This window comes from Symphalangus syndactylus, chromosome 13, assembly GCF_028878055.3.
Source record: "Symphalangus syndactylus isolate Jambi chromosome 13, NHGRI_mSymSyn1-v2.1_pri, whole genome shotgun sequence".
NCBI lineage: Eukaryota > Metazoa > Chordata > Mammalia > Primates > Hylobatidae > Symphalangus > Symphalangus syndactylus.
Window position 1 is genome coordinate 79,711,577 of NC_072435.2, and position 16,985 is coordinate 79,728,561.

The 16,985-nt window shown below is 34.0% G+C and overlaps 1 long non-coding RNA gene and 1 pseudogene across 1 annotated transcript in view; one reads left to right on the forward strand and one right to left on the reverse strand.

Annotated features, from left to right (window-relative positions):
• Nucleotides 1-529: 529 nt before the first annotated feature.
• Nucleotides 530-1,273, reverse strand: LOC129460246 (ferritin heavy chain-like; annotated as a pseudogene).
• Nucleotides 1,274-1,498: 225 nt separating this feature from the next.
• Nucleotides 1,499-16,985, forward strand: part of LOC134732199 (uncharacterized) — a 157,988-nt gene continuing 142,501 nt past the window's right edge. Inside the window, exon 1 of the long non-coding RNA XR_010115134.1 lies at nucleotides 1,499-1,573. This is a non-coding gene — a long non-coding RNA (uncharacterized lncRNA). The remainder of the gene's footprint in view (nucleotides 1,574-16,985) is intronic.

Sequence of the window (16,985 nt, forward strand, 5' to 3'; positions counted from 1 at the left end):
TAGAAGGGTAAATAAGTTGCATAACTATTATTGAGAATAGAAAAGAATTGAAAATTTCACTGAATTATAAAATGGTTCCAGTATAAAATACAATTTTTAAAATATGTGAGTGGGTTTTGAAACTCTACTTTCAAATACGACATATTAAAAACGGAGGCCAATTTTTCAGAAAATATTTTCAATAATCATTGTTTCAAATATTCTACCAAAAGTAATGAGACAATAAAACAAAATAACAAATACACATATTTCAATAGATAGCTGAAATTTTCATTTCTTGTGGATTTACGATAGTTTGAAAGTGAAAACCATGTGACTACATAAAGAATGAAATTTGATTAAGGTACATTAGTCAATTATAAAATGAATATACAAATATATTTTGCTACATCCTCTATTTAACTGGTTAGTATAATTTAGAATAAAAAATTGCTCACATCAACAGCAAAAAAGGATTTTAAAAATTAGTTGTCAATCTGAGCACAACTTTCTTTTTTTTGGGGGGGGGTACCAAATTTCTTTATTTGAAGGAATGGTACAAATCAAAGAACTTAAGTGGGCGTTTTGGTACAACTTATAGAAAAGGTAAAGGAAACCCCAACATGCATGCACTGCCTAGGTGACCAGGGAAGTCACCCCATGGCTATGGGGAAATTAGCCTGAGGCTTAGCTTTCATTATCATTGTCTCCCAGGGTGTGTTTGTCAAAGAGATATTCTGCCAAGCCAGATTCGGGTGCTCCCATCTTGCGCAAGTTGGTCACGTGGTCACCCAATACTTTGATGGCTTTCACCTGCTCATTCAGGTAATGTGTCTCAATGAAGTCACACAAATGGGGGTCATTTTTGTCAGTGGCCAGTTTGTGCAGTTCCAGTAGTGACTGATTCAAATTTTTTTCTAAATGTAATGCACACTCCATCGCATTCAGCCCGCTCTCCCAGTCATCACAGTCTGGTTTCTTGATATTCTGAACGAAGATTCGGCCACCTGGTTGGTTCTGCAGCTTCATCAGTCTCTCAGCACGTTCTCTCTCCTCATGAGATTGGTGAAGAAAGTATTTGGCAAAGTTCTTCAAAAATAAAAAAAAAGCCACATCATCGCGGTCAAAGTAGTAAGACATGGACAGGTAAACGTAGGAGGCGTAGAGCTCCAGGTTGATCTGGCGGTTGATGGCGGCCTCTTGAGTCCTGGTGGTAGTTCTGGCTCACCTGCGAGGTGGACGCGGTCGTCATGGCGACGACTAAGGAGAGGCGGCGGCTGCGCGGCGGCGCTGGAGCGGCGGCGGCTGCGCGGCGGCGCTGGAGCGGCGGCGGCTGCGCGGCGGCGCTGGAGCGGCGGCGGCTGCGCGGCGGCGCTGGAGCGGCGGCGGCTGCGCGGCGGCAGAGGCCTTGGGGCAGTCCGAGGGCGCTGTGAAGAGGTGATGGAGGGCTGACTGTGGGCGGCCAGCCGGGGTGGAGGACGAGCGCCGGGTTCCGCCCAAACACTGTTGAAGCAGGAAACCCTGACGACTCTGGGCGAAGAACGTCCTGACCACAACTTTCAACCAGATACAAGAAAGAACTCAAAATGAATAGGTAAGAAGTTTTTTTTTTTTAAAGGACAAAGTAATTATAAAAATAGTATAAAAGAGTTAATGAGAAAGAGGCTTATAATATTGAATAACAATTTTAAAACTGAAGTAAAATGTAAAAACAGCATTACAAGTTCTAAATAATACAATAGTAAGCTATTGATAGAGCCACAATCACTGTATAATTACATGCTGGTGTTTTGAAATAACAAACAGTAAAGCTAAGAAACATGCACACACAATACATACATGCATACACACACACTTATACATATGTATTACTAAAACTTGTTCATAAATATTTATATAATCTTGGATTAGGAAAGGTCTTCCTGAATATGGAACCAATGGCATGCACTGTAAAATAATTTGATGGTTAGATTTGACTGCAGAATTTATCTTCCAGTGTTTGTACACAAACATGTGCCATAAATAAAATTAAGGTGAAATAACATCTTGATTTTTTCAATCACTATTAAACTCTAAGAGATGATCCTTTTCATTTTGTCATTTGTTCTTTAACGGAATAAAAGCTAGTGTTTTCACATTGAATTTTACTGATATTTTTAAATTAACAGGCTGTTTTTCAGAGTAGCTGTAGGGTTATAGATAAATTGAGGGAACATTATAGAGTTCGTATATACCTCATCTCCTAGCAGCTCTAAACAGTTGATTCTATTGTTAACACTTGCATTGGTGTAGTACATTTGTTATTCTTGATGAGCCAATATTGATACACTTTTATTAAGTAAAGTGCATAGTTTAAGCTTCATTCTTAGCTTTGTGCATTCCGTCGGTTTTGACACATGTATGATGATATACACCCACCATTACAGTATCATCAGCATTGCCCTAAAACTACCTTATGTTCCATCTATCTTTACTTATGCATTTGCTTAACATGTTCTTCTAGTTCCAATAATTTATATATATACTGATTGTTTTTGTTTATTAGTCTGATTAAAATACTTCATAGGTTATATTGAGTACTTCTTGTTCCACAATATTAGGAGCTTATAATATTAAACACAATGGATTTTAGATTAATGTCTTGTACATTTGATATATCCACCATAACTTTCTTATTTAATCTTTTACCTACCAGTGTAAGCAACCACTGATAATCACTAACTATATCCAACATATAATTAGTGATTATAAAACTGTGATATTCCAATTTTTGTGTTATCATTTCTTTCTCTTTCTCTCTTCCCCGCTCTGCCATGGTAAGATGTGCTTGCTTTCCCTTCACCTTCCACCATTATTGTAAGTTTCCTGAAGCCTCGTAGCCATGCTTCCTGTACAGCTTATGGAACTGTTAGTCAATTAAACCTCTTTCCTTTACAAATTACCCAGTTTCAGGTAGCTCTTTATAGCAGTGTGAAAATGGACTAATACAGAAAATTGGTACCAGAGAAAGGGAGTATTGCTATAAAAATAGCTGAAAATGTGGAAGTGACTTTGGAACAGGGTAATAGGCAGAGGGTGGAACAGTTTGGAGGGATTAAAAGAAGACATAAAGATGATGGTAAATTTAGAACTTCATCAAGACTTGTTGAATGGTAGTGAGCAAAATGTTGACAGTAATTTGAACAGTGAAGTCCAGGCTAAGTTGGTCTCAGTTGGAGATGAAGAACTCACGCTCATTGAGAACTGGAGTAAAGGTCACTCTTGCTGTGCTTTAACAAAGAACCTGTAGGCATTATGACCCTACTCAAGAGGTCTGTGAAACTTTGAACTCAAGAGTGATGATTTAAGGTATCTGGTAGAAGAAATTTCTAAGCAGCAAAACGTTCAAGGTGTGATCTGCTTCTAAAAGCCTATACTCACTTGCATAAACAAAGAAATGATCTGAAATTGGAACTTATATTTAAAACTGAAGCAGAGCATAATGTTTGGAAAATCTGCAGCCCAGCCATATTGTAGAAAAGAAAAACCTATTTTCTGGGGAGAAATTCAAGAGGGCTGCAGAAATTTGCATAAGTAAAGAGGAGTCCAATGTTAACAGCCAGGGCAATGAATAAAATGTCTCTAAGACATTTCAGAGATCTTTGCGGCAGCCCCAGCCATCACAGGCCTGAAGGCCTCAGAGGAAAAAGGTGGATTCATAGGCTAGGCCCAGGGCCCTGCTTCTCTGCAGCTTCAGGACATGGATCCCTGCATCCCAGTCACTCCAGTTCCAGCGATGGCTAGAAGGGGCCAAGGTACATCTTAGCCCATTTCTGTAGAGGGTACAAGCCCAAAGCTTTGAAGGCTTTCACATAGTTTTGGGCCTGTGGGTGCACAGAGGGCAAGAGTTGAGGCTTGCGAGCCTCCACCTAGGTATCAGAGGACGTATGAAAATGCGTGGGCATCCAGGCAGAAGTCTGCTGCAGAGGTGGAACCTCTACTAAAACAGTACAGATGGAAAATGTGGGGTTGGATCCCCTACACAGAGTTCCCACTGGGCCACTGCCTAGTGGAGCTATGAGAAGAGGGCCACTGTCCTTCAGTCTCCAGAATGGTAGATCCACCAACAGCTTGTGTCAGGCACCTGGAAAAGCTGCAGGCACACAATACCAGCCCATGAAAGCAGCCACTGAGGCTGTACCTTGCAGAGTCATAGGCGTGAAAGATGCCTAAGGCCTTCAGCACCCACCCCTTACATCAGTATGGCCTAGATGTGAGAAATAGAGTCAAAGGAGATTATTGTGTAGCTTTAAGATTTAATGAGTGCCTTGTTGGGTTTCAGACTTTCATGAGACCTTTAGCCCCTTTGTTTTGGCCAATTTCTCCCATTTAGAATGGGGGCATATACCCAATGCCTTAACCCCATTCTATCTTGGAAGTAACTAACATGTTTTCATTTTATAGGCTCATAGGCAGAAGGAACTTGTCTTTCCTCAGATGAAGCTTTGGACACTACTGCCTATGGAACTGTGTCAACTAAACCACTTTTCTTCATAAATTACCATCTTAGGTAGCTCTTTGTATCCATGTAAGAATGGACTAATACAGTTGTACAACCATCACCACAAGAAAATTTACATTTTATTATTCCCAGAAAAGAAACACTGTACCCATGAGTCACTCTCTATTTTCTATTTTCCCCAGAACCCTGTACCACCATGCCTCCACAAGCCAACAATCAGTAGCCTACTTTCTGTCTCTATATATTGGCATATCCTGGACATCTCACATAAATGGAGTTATACATACTATGGTCTTCTGTGATTGGCTTCCTTCAAGAAGTTTGAAGTTTTCAAGGTTCATCTGCGTTTTAACGTGTCTCAGAGCTTTATTCCTTTATTATTATTACTGTTATGATGAACAATACATAGCATACAATCTACCATCTTAACCATTTTTAAGTGTTCATCACTGTAGTGTTAACTATATGAATCTTGTTATGCAACAGTGCTCTATAATTTTTGTATTTTGCAATACTGAAATTCTATGCCCAATAAACAACAACATCCCTTTTCACTCTACCCTCATCCCTGGAAACCACCATTATGCTTTCTGTTTCTAAGACGTTTATAATTTTAGATAGCTCATATAACTGGAATCATGCAGTATTCATGACTGGCTCATTTCATTTAGCATAATGTTCTCAAGTTTCATCCATGATATAGAATATAACAGAAATTCCCTCTTTTTAAGGTTGAATGATACTTCATTGTATTATATATAATATTTTGCATAGTCATTCATTGGACATTGAATACTTTTTGTCCTATGTTTGTCCTATGTTTGTCCTATGTCCCCTATGTTTTAGTAGTTGGGAATAATGATACTGTGACCATAGGTATACAAACATTTATTCAGGACACTGCTTTCATTTATTTTGGGTAGGTAGCCAGAAGTATTATTGCTGGGCCATATGATAATTCTATTTTTAACTTTTTGAGAAACATTGACATTGTTTTCCATGGCAGCTGCACTATTTTACATTCTCAACAATTCTGAAAGATTCTAATTTATCCACATCCAGACCAATATTTGTTTTTTCTTAATTTTCTTTTGATAGTAGTAATCCTAACAGGTGAGAGATAACTCACTGGATTTGAATTACATTTACCTGGTCATTAGTGATGTTGATGTTGAATGTCTTTTTATATGCTTTTGGTCATTCATATATCTTCTTTGGAGAAATGTCTATTCAAGTCCTTTATACAGCTTTTAATTGGGTTATTTGATTTTTGTTATTGAGTTATAAGAGTTCTTTATAGATTTCTGGATACTAATCTCTTATCAGACAGTTTGCAAATATTTTCTCTAAGTCTATAGGTACAAATCATTCACCTCTTTCGTTAAGTTTAGTCCTAAGTATTTTATTATTTTTATGATATTGTTATGGCATTATTTTCTAAATTTTTTTCACGCAGTTTATTGTTAGTGTACAGAAAAAATCATGTACATTTACTTGATTTGTTGGTTAGCTATAAAAAGGTTTTTAATGGAATCCGTAAGATTTTTTTTTTTTTTTTACATATAAGCTCATGTTATGTCCAAACAGGGATAATTTTACTTCTTTCTTTCCACTTTGAATGCCTTTTATTTATTTCATGCCTAATTGTTCTGGATAGAATTTCTAGTACTATGTTGAAAAGAAGTGTCAGGAGTCAGCATTTCTGGTCTTGTCCCTGATCTTAGAAAAAGGGCTTTTAGTTTTTCATTATTAAAGGTGACCTTAGCTGTGGGCTTGTCACATAGACCTTTATCATGTTGGTGAAAATTCCTTCTCTACTTTGTTGGTTCTTTTTAATGTGCAAAGGTATGGAGTTTTTTGTTAAATGCTTTATTTAAAATATTTCAAAGCTTGGTAGAAAATGAACAGATTTTAAAGGATATTGATAATTGCCACATCATAAGAATATGTTAGAACTCTATGCCCATTGCCTAATAAACACAAATGAGTATCAAATGCCAAGCTATCAAAAATGTTTGTAACTTTTACAATAAAGTAGTATTCTTCACAGTTTTTTAAGAAAAGACAATTATAGCAAACAACGAATAAGCACAAACGCACAGAACTGAAAGATTAAAAAATAACAGAACTAAAAAAAGTTTATGGTTTGAGAATTATTGAGTCAAATCCTTTTTAAAATCTAATTTTCTGGCTCAAGCCTGTAATCCCAGCACTTTGGGAGGCTGAGGCGGGCAGATCACGGGGTCAGGAGATCGAGACCATCCTGGCTAACAAGGTGACACTCCGTCTCTACTAAAAAAAAAAAAAATATATATATATATACAAAAAATTAGCCGGGCACGGTGGCGGGCGCCTGTAGTCTCAGCTACTTGAGAGGCTGAGGCACGAGAATGGTGTGAACCCAGGAGGCGGAGCTTGCAGTGAGCCGAGATAGCGCCACTGCAGTCCGGCCTGGGCGAAAGAGTGAGACTCTGTCTCAAAAAAAAAAAAAAAAAAATCTAATTTTCAGCCCCTCATATACTTTCAGTGTCCTGTCTGATAATTTGCCAATTGAGGTAAGGATGAAAGATAGAGCAACTCTTAAAAGCCTAGGTTGAGATCCAGGGTGCTTGTGCTTCAATCTCAGCTTCATCACTTATCCGATATGTGAATTTGCATGGATGACTTAATCTCTTTTTGCCTCAGTTTCTTCATCTTACAGTAGACCTTAATTCAGGACAAAAATCAGTGATGAATGAGTACCTGTTTCCGTACACACACACACACACACACACACACACGCTCAGAGAATAACATTTAGAACTGTATCTAGCATAGAAAGCCTATATGATTTTAAAATGGAACATTTCAAAAATATTAGAAAAGTTTTAAACATCAGTCATATTAGATATTTTTATTTAGAAGTATGACTATTTTCTAACAAAATTAAAAGTTTTATAGAAAATGATACATTGCTACATGTATTCCAAGTATAAAAATTTTTGTTATAGGAAATTCATAATATGAACATTAAAATATGTTTGCTGTAATAAATAACATTTTCTTTTAAAATGGTTAAGTGGATCTCTCTAGTACACTGTAATTGGGCTGCAATCACAACAGAACTCCAACAGGCATAAAGCAATTGAAAACAGTTTCTTATAATCACCATTGACAGCAGAAAATGACTTCTAGTTTTACTAGGATAACTACTTTTTGCATCTATTTTTCTCTACCTTATAATCATTAAAATTTTTATCTTTTTATTTAGAAATTGCATCCTCTTGTTTTGTAAAACCAAGAATGTGCCTGTCCATAAAAGGAAAAATGTAGCTATTCCAGGATCTATAAACAAGAGGGAAGACACATACACATAGATACATCAAATATACTCTTACAAAGTTTTGGAAAACCATAAGAATAAATGGAGAATTCCGTCAAAAGGGTAAAAGGGAATAGAATTTTGGGTAGAAAACAAAATAAAATCTGAAAAACAATGAAAATGTATAACATCAATTTTTAAAAATCAGCTCTACAATAATCACAAATACTGACACACTCTTTCTCTGCCAGAAGCTTTTGCTAAATACCACGTAAATTTTTATTATTATTTTTTCTTAAGACAAGGTCTTATTTTGTCACCCAGGCTGTAGTGTAGTGGTGTGATCATAGCTCACTGCAGCCTTGAACTTCTGGGCTCAAGCAATCCTCTTGTCTCAGCCTCCTGAGTAGCTGGGACTACAGATATTGCCACCATCCTCTGCTACTTTTTATTTTTTGTAGAGATGGGGTCTCACTTTGCTGCCTAGGCTCCAAGCCAACCTCTTTCCTTAGCCTTCCAAACTGCTGAGATTACATGTGTGAGGCACCATATTGGGCTAAAATGTATATACATTTTGATCACTGAATCTGCTAGTAAGTAATTGCATAGTAAAAATTAACAGAATCAACAGATTTTATGCTAACAAGCTAAAACCATCAAAATAGAAACATATATTTAACAATGATAATTATCCAATTCTGAGGTCAGGTGATATTAAGTAATTATATCATGCATTTGGAAATACCCTAAGTAATAAGATCTTGTTTCAGTAGATTTCAACATGTCAATGGCAGTAATGTGGCCTTTTAAAAACATTCCTTAAAATAAGATATACTTAACAGAATAGAAAATAAATAAATGTGGCTTAACCAAATATAATTAACCTTTGAACAACTGGTTTGAATTGTGCATACCCCTTTATGCATGGATTTAAAAAATTAAAGATGTCTGGAAATTTTTTGGGGATTTGTGAAAATTTGCAAAATGTGCAAATTATGTAGCTTAGAAATATAGAAAAAATTAAGAAAAAGGAATATTATGAATGCATAAAACATATTTAGATGCTAGCCTATTTTATTTACTACCCTAAAAATATGCAAATCCTTTATAAAAAGTTAAAATTTATCAAAACGTACACATACAAATACATACCGTACATGGTGCCATTTGCAAATGAGAGAAATGTAAACAAATGTAAAGATAGAGTATTAAATCGTAACTGTGTAAAATTAACTCTGGTACATACCGCACTACTGTACTGATTTCTTAGCTACCTCCTGTTGCTGTTGCAGTGAGCTCAAGTGTTGCAGGTATCTACTTAATATGTAGAGTGATGCTAATCCTCCCCATGTGAGCAGCGCATTTCTCTAGTAAATTGCATATTGCAGTAAAAAGTGATCTGTCATAGTTCTCACATATTTTTCATCATATATAATGCAATATTGTAAATCTTAAATAATACCATAAAGCCCATACAAAGTGGCACTAGAAAGGCTCCTAAGAAGCAGAGAAACAGTATGGCATTACAAGAAAAAGTTGTATTGCTTGATATGTACCATGGATTGAAGTTTGCAGCTGGAGTCACCCGCCATTCCAGACACATGATCTATCTTGTATCTATTTTGTAAATTTTTATACAAAATCTTGTATGTAAAAAACACCATAAACTTATGGTATTGATAAATGTAATGAAGTACTGTAAGTATATTTTCTTTTTTTATAATTTTAATAACATTTTTATTCTACCTTACTTTATTGCGAGAATACAGAATATAATACATACAGAATATAAAATATGTATTAATCAACTATTGCTCTTTTTGGTAAGGCTTCTGGTCAACAGTAGGCCATTTGTTGTTAAGTTTTGGAGGAATCAAAAGTTATACATAGATTTTTGTCTGTACGGGGCGTCAGTGAACTTAATACCTACATTGTTCAAAGGTTAACTGTGTGTGGTTTACAAATTTGAAGCTGTCTTCTGCTATCATATATAAGGATAGTTACCTGTCCTAGATATTAGTTAGATTAATGGATAAAAAGTGGTTTTAATTTGGACTAAAGAACATTTGCATATTTTGTGTCTCACAGTAGTGTGCTGAAGTCAAGTCGTATTTTGTTTGAGAGAAATTTTGTTTCACCTCATCTTCATATTTAGTAACAACACATTTATATCTTGAAATTGGTCATGGTGTGAGTATTAACAGCATAAAATCAGCAAATAATTTATACTTTTTTCATTTTAGATACATTTTATTGCTTTTTTTCTTTCCTAATTGGTCTTCTATTACTTAGTACATCCAGTACATAGGACTTCCAATATTATGTTGAATAGACGTGGTGAGAGAGAAAATCCTTGTATTTTTCCTGATCTTAGAGGAAAAGCTTTTGTTTTTCACTACTGAGTATAATGTTATGCTTTTCATTCATTATCTGTATTATGTTTTGATAATTTCTTTTTACTCTTTTTATCATGAATGTGTATTGAATTTTGGCAAATTCTTTTTATGCATGAATTGAGATGATTATATGGTTAGCTTTCATTATATTGAACTTATATATTGCATTGATGAATTTTTATTTGTTGAACCATCCTGACATTCTAGGAATAAATCCACTGTGTCAGAGTGTATAATCTGTTGATGTGTTGATTTTGCTTTGCTAGTACTTTTTTTGAGAATTTATATATTAACAATCATCAGGAATATTTGTATTTTTTTCTTGTATTATCTTTGATTTTAATGTCAAGGGATATGCTGGAAAAATAATATTCATTTTCAAGTGTTCTCTTTTTCTAATTTTTCAGAAGAATTTGCAAAGTATTGGTGCTATTTTTTCTTTAAATGTTCAATAGAATTCTGGATTACAGACATTTGGTCATAAAGGTGTTTGTTGTTTTTGTTGTTGTTTAGTTTTTGATTACTGATTCAATCTGCTTGTCCATTATTGGTGTCTTCAGATTTTCTGTTTCTTTTTGATTCAGTCTTAGTAGGTGTATATTTCTAAAAAGCGTCCATTTTTTCAGTGTTATCCAATTTGTTGGCATATAGTTTTTCATAGTAACCTCATGGCCTGTTAATTTCTGTGGTATCAGTTGTAGTCTCACTTTTTTCATTTCTGATTTTATTTATATAATTCTTCTGTCTCATTAATTAAGGGTTTGGCAATTTTGTTGATCTTAAAAAACAGTTTTGATTTCTGTTCATCTTTAAATTATTTTCCTATTCTCTTTTTTATTTCTGTTCTAATATTTGTTATTTCTTTTCTTCTACTAACTTGGATTTAATTTTCTTCCTCTACAGTTCCTTAAGGTATAGTTAGGCTATTTGTTTTAAATCTTTCTTTCCTGTTACTCCTGCTTTGCTGTGCCTAATACATTTTGATACATTGTGTTTTAGTTTTCATTTGTATGACAATATTTTCTAATTTCTTTGGTAATTTTTTACTGGTCGTGGAAAAGTGTGTTAATTTCCTCACATTTGTAAATTTTTCACTTCTTCTTTACTATTGATTTCTAGTTTCATTCCATTGTAATTGGAAAAGATGCCTGGTATGATTTCTATCTTGTGAGAGTTTTAAGGCTTGTTTTGTGGTATAACATGTAGTCTATCCTGGAGAGTGTTCCGTGTGTACTTTAGAAGAATATGATTCTGAGATTGTTGATTAGAATATTATACATGTCTGTTAGATCCAATTGTTCCATATCACTGTTCAAGTCCTCTGTTTTCCTATTCATTTTATGCCTGGCTAATATATTCATTTTTGAAAATGACATGTTTAGATCTTCTAATATTTTGTTACTATTACTCCCTTCAACTCTATTAATTTTTGCTTTATATATTTAAGCACTCTGCTGTTAGGTGCGCATATATTTATAATTGTATAATCCAAGAAAACTGACCATCTTTCCATTATGATATCCTTTTTCTACTCTTGTGGTAGTTTTTTGCTTAAAGTCTATATATGGCCAACCCTGCCTGCTCTCTTTAGGTTACATGGAGTATCTTTTTTATCCTTTTATTTTCGGCTTACATATACCCTTATATCTAAAGCTAGTCTCTTGTAGACAGTATATAGTTAGATCCTGAATTTAAAAATATCATAGCCATTCTGTCTTTTAATTGAGGAATTTAATTATTTATAATTGAAGTAATTATTGATGGAGGATGACTTGCTATTGCCCTTTTGTTGTTTTCTGTATGTCTTGTAGTTACTCCGTTTCTTTTTTCCTTTCTTGTGGGCCTTCCTACGTATTTCATTAATTTTTTGGTAGTGATATACTTTGGCTACTTTCTCATTTTCTTTTGTGTATTTTTTATATATATTTTCTTTGCAGTTACCCTAGGGATTACATCAAACATTCAATTGTTATGATAATCTATTTTAATCTGATAACAACATCAAACATACAAAAAAACTACTCTTTTATATTGCTTCCCTCACTTTGCATAATCAATGTCATAAATTACATATTTTAATATTTTGTATATATTAACATTTTTATAGTTATGTTTATTTTTATGCTTATATCTGTTAAACTCTATACCAGAATTTAAAATGGTTTACCTATTACCATTACAATAATACAAAATTCTGTGTTGCTGGATATTTACTTGTACCAGAGAGATTTATATTTTCCTGTGCTTTTGTGTTGGTGGCTAGTGTCCTTTCATTTCAACTTGCAAGAATCCCTCTAGGAATTCTGGTAAGGCAATTCTAGTGTGATGAATGCTCTCAGCTTTTGTTTTTTCTAGGAAAGTCTTTATTTCTCCTTTATTTTTGAAGAACATTTTGTCAGATTCTGGGTTGGCAGTTTACTTTTACTTTCCGTACTTGGAATATATCATCTCACTCCCTTGTGTTCTGTAATAGTTCTGCTGAGAAAGCCACTGGAAATCTTGTATCAGTTACTCATATGTGGTAAGTTTCTTTCCTCTTGTTGTTTTTAAGATTTTTTTTTCTTTACTTTGTGTTTTCATTGTTTATTAAAATGTATCTCAGTGTGGGCCACTTTGGGCTTATTCTATTTGCAGACTTTTGAGGTTTTTAAATTTGAATGTCCATTTTCTTAATAAGATTTGGAAAGTTTTTTGGCAATTGTTTCTTCAAATGCACTCTCTACCCCGTTCTTTCTCTTTTCTTCTCTGGACCTCTCATAAGGTGAACATTAGTCTACTGACATGTTCCGTAAGTCCCTAATGCTTTTTTTTTTCACTTTATTTTTTCTTTTTATTTTTCTGACATAATTATTTCAAGTGATTAGTCTTTGAGTTTACTAATGTTTTATTCTATGTGATCAAGTTTTCCATTGAAACCCTCTAGTGAATTTTTGAATTATTGCATTTTTCAGCTCCAGAATTTGTTGTCTTGTTATAGCTTCTTTTACTCTGTTGATATTTTTATTTTGTTCACACATTGTTGTAATGATCACATCCAGTTGTCTATCTCTGTTCCTTTTTTTTTTAGAACAATTACTTTCTTTAATAATTTTCAAATTTTATTAAACAATATATAGATCTCTGGTGTTTTAGGATAAAATTCTGGAAATTTATTTTGTTAATTTGATGAGCCATGTTTTTCTCTCTCTTCATGTGCCTTGTTATTTTTGCTGATTATGCATTTCAAAAAACAACCACTTCTTCCAATCTTTATGGAGTGACTTTGTACAGGGGAAGACCTTCACAAATCCCACCCAGCTGGTAGACCTTCAGAAATCAGGAGATGCTGGTAGCCTCATCAACCTTTTCTGGGGATGCTGCTGTGAAACTGGCTCAGTACTCCCATAGACTGTTCTTTCAGATAAACGTAGAAATTGCCCCATCTGCTGTTAAAGCTTGAAACTTGTATTTATGGCATCTGAGTTTCTTCCTCAGGAAAGGACCCTCAGACGTCTCAAAAACAGTATCAAAGAACTGAAACTCAACAGATCAGGGCACCAGATGCCTTATAGCCCCTCCCTAGTTATTGTTTTCTTAGACATTGTTACATTTCTTCCCTGCTATATTAACTCCTAGTTAGTTTTAGTCATTCAGGACAATGGATTTGAGTCTAAGCTCCCATCTCCTGGGCTGCAGCACCCTATTGATGTCTTCTTCCTTGGCAGTACTTGTACTTTCTTATCCTTCTCACAAGTGTTTTGCTATTAAAAGATGGAGAGTCTGTTTTTGTTGTTGTTAGTTTGTTTTTTCTTAATTATGATTGCTTTCTTATTTAGAGTTACTTAAATATAAGGGCTATTAAACTGGATCATTGTCCTCTACTTAGGAAGCGTTAATTGTCTCTTAAATATTACATATATCATTTGTTAAAAACTCCTTCAAAATAGCTAATATCACTTTTATGTACTTTATGGCCTCTAGAATATCTTAATTCATTACAGACTTGGGACTGTTAACTTAATGACCTCCTACTTGTCCAATGCTATTTCTTTTAGATTGTTACAGAAACACCTGGAGGAGACCTCTTGGTAAGATTCAGTATAGCAGTACCAAACTTCACTATAATCATAGAATTGTAGATTACCATCCTATCTTTAGAGTCTTTCTTTTAACTAAGTTTTGTTTTTGTTTTTGTTATATATCCACTTAATTAAATTTTTCATGTTTCTTCTAGGTTATGTCAAAATATTTAACATTTTTAAAATGTATTAGTACTTTTAAAAATAATTTTAAGGTCTTTAAAAAATATTTTAATGCTTTTATTATATACAAAATTAATCTTTTTTACTACATATGATAATTTATTGCCACTATTATTTGTCTTGTGTTTTTATTCATTTATGTAAATAATATGTAGTGGTATAATTATTAAATAATAGTTACTAATATCTAATTTTGATCATATTTTTATAATTTCTAGTTTAAGTTGATTTTTATACTTTTTTATTGTTCTCATTTTGTTTTTTGCCCAGTTTATTTTAAATTTTGTTGAAGAGAATATTAGTTTTAGAGAACAATTATGAATTTATTTATGCATTCATCAAGTGAAAATGTTTATATATTTCTTAACTATTGGTCGTGAATTAGCTTTTCCAGTATTACCACCTTTCGGAAAAGTATAAAGCCATTAACTTCAAGATCTCTTCACTGAGGAATTCATTTATATATTAGTGGTTTCAAGTTCAGAAGATTTCTCTGGATATTAAATATACTTCAGTGGTAATCAGAGAAATACCCAGGATGTTATTTCATAGCAAATACATTTATTTAGTTCCTGTATGAGAATACCAGCGCACCAGAAACTATGATCTGTACCCTATGCAAGCAGGGCTATATCAGTGATTGATTCTAATGAGCCAGTTCATAGTAAAATTTGTATGAAGGAAGATATTTCGTGTGTGTGTGAGGGGGGAGAAAATAGGGGAAAATACAATATAAATTCTCAACTTTAACTTAAAACAAAAAAATGAAAACCTAAAAATTCTTATCTACAAAAAAATTGATGGATTTTAAGAAAACATGTTATTGAACTCTCAGTATTCATGTAATAGCCTGAATCTATCTACCTTCCCTATAGTTACCTCTTCTTTATAACATTCAGGAGGAGTTTTAATCATCTTTTATCCTTGATAATGAGAACTAAGAGAAAGTGCTTAGGTCTAAGGTTATTATTATGAGATTAAACAAATAGGAAATGAATATCCTCGAAGGAGATCCTACTGTCAGTTAAGGGCAGGAAGTAGAGAGTTTTTCAATCAAGGGATGTTGGAACTTTAAGAGATAATAATGAGAGAGAGAGAGCAAGAGAGAGAGCGAGAGAGAGAAAAGTGTCAATTTCAGTCACTAGAGATGAAGCTTGTAGCATTATATATGTATAAATAATCAAGATATACATATTTTTATCATTTTAGGCATGTAGTAAGAGCATAAGAATAACCTTCATGGTTGCTGATTGTGGCTTATGAGTGGCTCTATATGGAATAGTTTATGACTGATGGACTATATATTAAATCACATCTGTCCTCCAGAGTCACATGAATTCTCAGAACTAAGTAGGGGCCTTCTCAATAGGTCTAAAGTCTCTTGTGTGGTCAGATAAAGGACTGTACCAGGTGTCTGACAGCAAAATTATATTTTTTACCTGGTACTTCATTCTGTCCCATTGAGCTCTTAAGGTGGGTGCAGTGATGGTCAGAGGAACTTAGGCTGGCACATTAGGATTTGGCAAGTTGTGCTGAATCATAACACGTTTGCATTTTGCATTTTGCACCACTTTCTCTGGTTTGCATTTGTCTAAGGCATTTTCCGTGGAATCAAATTTCCAGGGACCAAGTCTCTTCTTCCAAAATATATTAGAATGGAGATCTCTATTTAAAGTACTTTTGATATTTATATTCTCTACTTTCAATAAATTTTTTTTTCTTTAATTTTCTTTTAGAGACAGGGTCTCACTCTGTTGCTCAGGGTGGTTTTGAACTCCTGGGCTCAAGTCAGCCTCCTACCTCGGCCTGGCAAAGTGCTGGGACTACAGGCATGTGCCACTGTGCCTGACTTACTTTCAATAAATATAGATTTATAAAAAGAAAAACTTTACTTTTATGGTTGGTTCTGTTCTCATATTATAAAGGATGGAGAGGAAAGAAAGTGAGTAGGAGCAAAGTAGACCTCTTTTGCTCAGTTAAGGAATGAAACTCGTGATAAAACGTACTTCTTTATTTTAACTTAACTTCCAATAATAATAACACATTATGCCCTTGTGTTTATATCTTTTCACAAAAATGCATTTAGATCATTCATATATCTAGTCTAAGTTTGACAGCATTATGTCCTCTGCCTCTTCTAAGTTCACAAAGATTGACAGAATTATTTCTGAAGATTTAAACAGTCAAACTGGAGATGGCATTATAGAATCTATTCCTGAGACTAAGGGTAGAGAGAAGATTATTTCACCATTTGCCAATATCGTAAGGGTAGTTATACAAGGAGGATTTCTAGAGAATTGATTTTGTAGCCACAACCTAAATTAATATTCTCAAGACACAATTCCAGAGAACTTTATATATGGCAGTGATGTTTGATTATTTGACAACTTTTCCCTAACTATTGTCAACCCTAAGGTGATTCCTAGAGATGATCTGGGAATTGATTCTTTTCTTTAAATTTCCATGCTCATCACATGAATTTTGCCTAAAAATTTTGCCTAAATCTCTTTTCAAGTGCTGAGATCCAGAGTTAAAGAAACTAGCTTGAATGTATATATTTCTCACAC